Below are 7260 nucleotides of genomic sequence, written 5' to 3' on the forward strand. Positions count from 1 at the left end.
CCATAGCACACCAAGAGGCAGGAAATACTGTAAAACCACCTCAGCTTATATAGATAAGTAAAAAGGTTTAAGGTACTGTAATCTTATTGAACTGTATTGCACTATGTAAATTGCAGCATCCAAGTTCTACTGTTTTGATTCTTTGCTAAATTGATTAAATAAAATAAATTTTTTGAAAATAAAAGCAATGCCCATGACCTAATCTGGTTATAAATAAGATAAATGAGAAGCCTCTCATTTAGAGAATCCCTCCCTTACAATATAATGGAAAGGAATTCGATATGAATACATCAAAGGTTTGCATGTTGATATTGCGGACAATAATACCCTGTCCTTTTCTGCCTATATGCATCATGCATCAAATTATCATTTATCCCTTCAGAGCTATGGACAACATGGTTCAGGATATACCATGAGAGGGCCTTGAGCAGAATGCATCATGTAAGAAGAGGATTTTAAATATAATTTTAAAATTTCTCATTAAATTTTCAGGAATTCAGGCCACAATCTCAGCTTGAACAACTTGCCAGTGGCCCCACCTCTTCCAGTTGTTGGAGATAAAAAATTGGTCTCACTGTGAAACCTCTGTTGATGCTATACCAAACCCTGGACCATTAGAGGAGAATTTTAACTCCCCAAAGCAGCTGGATTTGGGTGAGGCGGAATGTTAAAATGTTAAGATCTGAATCTCAACCTCAACCCCAATAGAAGTAGTATGGGTGTTGGGCAGGCAACCCATTCCTTGGAGGCATGTTGAAAATCTAAATATTATAATGAGGCTGTTTTCTCATATTTAAATTTAACGCAGGTTTACTGAAATCCCTGAGCCTTAGGAAAGCCGATAGCTAAGAGAGGTGAGGTCTGCTGGATTCAGGAGGTAAATGCCTTACTACTTACCGGTTGAATCCAGTTTACCTGCTGGAAACCAGCTGCGATCAGACACTCCACCTGCCTCTTTTGATCTCCTCCAAGTGGCCTCAAATCTCCCCTCTGGCCTCTGATCTCTTCTGACTCTGACTTCTGATCTCCCCTCTGATCACTGATCTTCCCTGCTCCATGCCCTGATCTACCCTCTGTTCTCCGGTCTCCCCCAACCCAACCTCCAATCTCCCCTTTGGCTGCTAATCTATATGCTCTCATTGGGCAGAACTTTCCCCCCATCGGGGGGGGGGAAGTTGAAGAGCAGGCACGCGTAGGTGCGCCTCCGATTGGTGCCCCCAATTGGGGGCGTGCTGCCATTTTACGTGACATCTGCATGGAAGCGCTGTGCACTCCCTGTGCGGGCAGGGGGAGGGGGGAATTCCCTAAACCGAGAGTGCGCTCTTTCGCCCATGCGTACGAAAGAGCGCACTGATCTCCCTGAGGCTAAGTGCTGCCTCAGGGAGTTCGGCTGTACATTTAAAAATCTGAAAAATAGAAAAAAAAGCCCTGACATGTCCCCTCATGTGACAATTTCACATGAGTTGGGACATGTCTATAACTTTTACAGACACTTTAATTACATTTTTAAAAACCTACATGAAACCTCATCCCGCCCATGGATGAGGTTTCATGCTTTTTCTAATTCCCACCAGGGTTCCTGGCCTGCCCGCCAACCTTAAGGTTGGATTGGCAGGTCCATTAATTAGTTTAATGACTCTGTCAATGGCCTCAATTGGCCATTGACAGGTTGGTGGGCGCACAGCTGATTCTGCCGAGCCCCCGCCTACCTGAAAATTTAAATGGGGCGCGGTGATGTCGGGAGTTCCACCTGACTTCATCCTGCGTCATTTTACGCGTCGGCAAGCGGGCCTCACCCCCCCCAGCTCGCCCACCAGGAAATCCTGGCCATTGTTCTTAGCATCCCAATAACATTCATTCCTTCGCCATTGTTAGATCAAAACACTAGAACTCCCTAACATGGTCAAGAACTTCAGGCATGGGCTACAGCGGTTCAAGAACAAGCCTCACCAGCAATTTCTTGGATCAGCTAGGAATGGGTTAAATATCTGCTTTTCCAGACATGTCACATCCTGAAAATGATTAATGAAAAAAAGTCTGCATTTCGCTTTCTGTGGCTCCAATATCTTTTCTACATTGAATTGTCAAAACTGCACACAGTAACTGTGTTCTAACCAGACTCATCACCAACTTTGTATTCAACCTGCACCCCACCCCATTCCCCCATGATATAAAACCCAGAGTCCCATTTGTCCTTTTTGCATTTTGTTTCCACAATATAGATTCCTGTCTTTAAATTACGTATTTTAAATTTTTACATGGACACATGCTAGTATAATTAGGAAAAAGGTCGAGAAGTGGAAAGTGAAATATCTTTCCAAAAAAATTGCGTTGGACCATATTCTCCCAGAGCTGTAAGTAACATGCATATATCAAATGATACCTCTCCAGGAGCGTGTCTAATCTGTATAGACCTTCAACTCTTCAGCTTTTAAAAAGTTAGGGGTAAGCACTATGTAAGGGACAACCTACTTTGAAAACTACATTAAGCCACCAAACTGGCCATCAGGAAAGTTTATTTTTGCTGCAACTGGTCCATTATATGCTACAGAAGGAACCATTGCACTGTTACTTCATGTAGATCTATTGATTGTTTTAAAATAAAATTTACATTTAGTAGCCGCAAACATGACAAATAGTGTCTTGCTGTTTTATGCCTCAAACACCCTGCTTGGTAGATTTATCATTCTGATGTCACTCTGATATTTTTCTTGATACCTATTCCAAATTTACTTCTCACAATGTTTTATTTGTGTCCTTCAACCCCACCCTTCCCAGAGGAGTGGGATCAAAGTTCTAATCAGGATTTCATTTATTTACACCATTTAAGAAATTATATATATTTTGATAAGGTCTCATCTTAGTTGCTTTTTTTCTAAGCTGTTAAGCTTGGCTTTCTCTAACTTTTCCTATAATGTATAACATGAACACCTACTTACATTTATGTAGCATCTTTGATCGAATAAAAAAATCCCAGGTGCTTCATAGAAGCGATTATCAGACAAAAGTTTGAGGCCAAGCCACATAAGGTGATATTAGGACAGATGTTCAAAAGAGGGTAGTCTGTTTTAAAGGAGGAAAAAAAGTTAAGGGGCCGTGAGGTTTAGGGAGGGCACTTCTCGGCTTAGCCCTTAGCCTAGGCAACCGAAGGCATGGCCACCAATGGTGGAGTGAATTAAATTGGGTATGCAAAAGAGGCCAGAACTAGAGCAGTGTAATGATCACAAAGGTTTATAGGGCTGGAAGAAGCTACACAGATAGGCAGGATACCCATAGAGGGATTTGAAATCAAAGATGAGAGCTTTAAAACTGAGACATTGCCAGGCAGGGAGCCAGTATATGTTAGTGAGCATGGGGCCATGGGTGTAAGTTAGCATAGCAGCAGCAGAGTTTTGCATGAACTCAAGGTTAGGTAGGGTGGAAGTTGGGAGGCTGGGGAATTTTGGAATAGTACATTCTAAAGGCAACAAAGGTACAGTTAAGGGTTTCAGCAACAGATGTGCTGAGGTATGGGCAGAGTCAAGCGATGTTATAGAGGTGGAGGTAGGCAGCCTTAGAGATGGAGTGGCTATGTGGCCAGAAGCTCATCTTGGGGAAGTTTGGTCTGGTGGGCAAAGGAAAGGGTGGGAAGCGGCAGAGGTGGCTGACGACTGAATCTTAGTGATACAGAAGTCCTCGAACTTGTTGGATGTGAGGGTGTAGGAGGAAGGGAAGAGGGATTTAAGAAGCTGATTTCCATTAGAGAAAATAAGTCAAGTGTTATCTTTGCATTCCAGGATGATCTTGGATTAGTGAGATGTTTTGGCAGATAAGAGCAAAAAGAAGTTGTACTTTTATTAATCCCTATTATTACTATATGTGCCATGCTCTCTTTAGAGAGGTGAAACATAATTGACCAGAATTTGCTGTCAAAATAACGATGAGGCTAATATTATCTTCCATTATGTATGTGCAATGATACAGCAATTTCAGGTGAGGAGAAGATGCATAGTTAAATGTGAATATCCAAAAGTTGCTATTTGAATTGTGCCACTCTGCCGTTAACTTCACAAAAATGGTATTTTGCTGTCTGTCTCATTATCTCATTATGACATGCATCGAATGGGATGGAGTTTGCGGTAAGAACAATGTTGACACTATCAGTGTTTACATTTATTAAGGAGTAAATATTGGACAGCAACTCTGCACATGTGCAGTTAAACATGGTTATCAGGAAATTGCTCCCTGATTTTTCCTGCTCCTTTAAAGCTTTGCAACACCAATATCTCACTGAGGGACTCAGCATTCTAACACATGATGGATGTGAAGTTGTGACACTTACCCATTAGATAGCCAAACAGAAAATGTTAGAGATTGTCTATTTAAGCAAATTATGAATGAAGTGATAAGTCCTAATTAATGCCAAATAGTGACTCTGGCACTGGAATCGACATTTGGAGTTTCATTCCTTCAGAATTTGATTATTGTTAGAGATTTTAAAAAAAAATTCTTAAACTTTTTCTTTGCTTATTTTTCTTCCTGTCTCTTAATCAGTCTTTAATTTATTTTCCATATATGATTTTGAATTGGATTAGCTATTCGAACTTACACTTCCTGATTTGAACACCTCAATAAAGATTCTTCAACCTGATTGGTTGAGGAGACATGCTGTTACTTGCGCTGTTCACATGGGCTCTCAATTGTCTGTGGAGGGCACTGTGATGCTTTGACTGATAACTATAAATCAACGTATTAAAAAACCACAGAAAGTCTGTGGGCAAGTGTAAGCATGATGAATGGCAATTAACATTCATTTGCTGCTGATCTCAAAATCTGGGTCAAAATCATGAAGCTGCTTTATTTGTCCTGTAGATATGAATTAAACGAACTACAGATATTTAAAACAAAAACAGAATTACCTGGAAAAACTCAGCAGGTCTGGCAGCATCGGCGGAGAAGAAGAAAGTTGACGTTTCGAGTCCTCATGACCCTTCGACAGAACTTGAGTTCAAGTCCAAGAAAGAGTTGAAATATAAGCTGGTTTAAGGTGTGTGGGGGGGGGGGGGGCGGAGAGAGAGAGAGAGAGAAGTGGAGGGGGTTGGTGTGGTTGTAGGGACAAACAAGCAGTGATAGAAGCAGATCATCAAAAGATGTCACCAACAATAGAACAAAAGAACACATAGGTGTTAAAGTTGGTGATATTATCTAAACGAATGTGCTAATTAAGAATGGATGGTAAGGCACTCAAGGTATAGCTCTAGTGGGGGTGGGGAGAGCATAAAAGATTTTAAAATATTTAAAAATAATGGAAATAGGTGGGAAAAGAAAAATCTATATAATTTATTGGAAAAAAAACAAAAGGAAGGGGGAAGCAGAAAGGGGGTGGGGATGGGGGAGGGAGCTCAAGACCTAAAGTTGTTGAATTCAATATACAAGATATTTACAGATATTTAAAGCTAGTAATAAGTAGTATAAGTATACTTTGAACAAAATGCTAATTTCTAATTACTACCAATCAACCTCTCCTTCAGGTTTTCCATTATTCAGGGAGATATTCAAAATGTCAAATTTTAATATTTTCTCTTACTGTTCCTTTCAATCTCTTTTTTCTCTCTATCTTAATCCACATTTTCTTTCCCTTTTTATATTTCTATTTCTGTACCTGATTTGACATTGAATTCATGCTCTCTTATTTACCCTCCTACCCAGTGTTTTTGCTGTTTATTTCCCAACCCTTGAATCTCATTGTTTAAGGAGATACCCTCTTGGTTGCCCCCATTCAGGTACTCACTTTTCCTCATTGTGATATTATCATCTTGGGCTTTCAGCAACTTTGTGGGAAAAAATGTTTTGAGCTGAAGAGAGCAGGGCAAGCCTAACTACTGACAGATTAGATGTGCAGCTATTGTAAAATTTGACTCATTAGTCAGGAAGTTCTCCCGAGTTACTCCTGTTCTGTTGATGTAGCTTTACCAGATGTACAGCAGTAGCTCTGATCCTCTCCATTGCCAAAATGTCGAATGCATTTCTGCCGAGGTTATGGCACCACAGCGGCAGCGGTTCTGAAGACATTCCTCGACAATGTTGTTTTAATGATTGAGACCACAGTCGTACGCAATTTATAAATCAAACATTTCTAGTGGGTAAACTGTACTTTTGCTGTGAGATTTCTGTAGTCAATTTATTAAATCCCTATATCATCATATTTAAACTTCTAAAAAAACTTTTATAATCTCTCTTGGAGTTGCCATAATGGTGTAATTTGTGAAGTCCCAGTTCTAGTCATGATATTGCACTTAAGCTGCGTTTTGTCACAATACAATGAGTTACCAGACCCATGACCAGATCATGAGTTGAATTTTGTTAAAAATACATAATCCTTTCTTCAAATCCTCAGTATAGTTTATCAACTTATTTCAGTGCTTTTACTCTGACAATTTATCTTTGAGCAACTCCACGTTATAAGACAACATAAATAATGTTCTGTCCCTTGTCCTTTTTGATTTTAAATTATTTCTGAATTTCCACCCATAAATAATTACACTTGTGCAGTTTTATTTATCCAGATTATAACTTGAAGCTGCTTTCTCTCCTCTACCCCTTTATTTATTTTATTTTCTCACGCTCTTCCTTTTTGCTTTCTCCTTTCTGGGAACAAAATCTCTATCAGGACAAAATTTGTTATTTGATAAAAAAGTTGTCTTTTTACCCTTTTCCTTGTCCTGCCTGAGATGAGTAATCCAATGGAAGCGATGTCACAAACTTGCTAATATTCCAGATTCCACTCGAGCGTACTTCACCTCATTAACTTGCTTCAAGGGCAGAAGCTCTGATTTAAGTTTTGATTCCTTAGTGCTGTGTAAATGATTTCTAAGGCACTTCCTTGCAGTATGTTTCTCTGAGAATCAGCGATGTATAATGTGCAACATCAAGGCGTTTTTATAGACTTCGGTTCCTCAGAGTATTGGGGCTGAGACTACTGACACCAATAGCTAAACAAGCCTGAAATTTGTTTCAGATAGGACGGCTCTTCACCAGCAGGTGGCTACAGCAAATGGACCTCCAACTATTGTGTTCAGAACTGCCTGCAGCTGCATTTTAAATAATCCGAATTAGATTCTTATCCACTGCGAATATCTTATATTTTAATAAAATAGAATGTTCCCACATTCAATGAAAAAGCTTTAAAAAGAACACAAGTTCCAAACTGCATGAAACAACAGACGCCCTTTGAGGCCTAGGATAGAGACTGAGAAAACTCCTCAGATGTGATCAGATTTT

The 7260-nt window shown here is 39.8% G+C and overlaps 1 protein-coding gene across 1 annotated transcript in view; it reads right to left on the reverse strand.

The window, feature by feature from the left end:
• LOC121282171 (endothelin receptor type B-like) overlaps positions 1-6908 on the reverse strand; it is a 48979-nt gene extending 42071 nt beyond the window's left edge. Inside the window, exon 1 of the mRNA XM_041195715.1 lies at positions 6689-6908. The gene's annotated coding sequence lies outside the window, so the exon portion shown is untranslated. The remainder of the gene's footprint in view (positions 1-6688) is intronic.
• Positions 6909-7260: the final 352 nt, after the last annotated feature.

Source organism: Carcharodon carcharias, chromosome 9 (genome assembly GCF_017639515.1).
Source record: "Carcharodon carcharias isolate sCarCar2 chromosome 9, sCarCar2.pri, whole genome shotgun sequence".
NCBI classification, from domain to species: Eukaryota; Metazoa; Chordata; class Chondrichthyes; order Lamniformes; family Lamnidae; genus Carcharodon; species Carcharodon carcharias.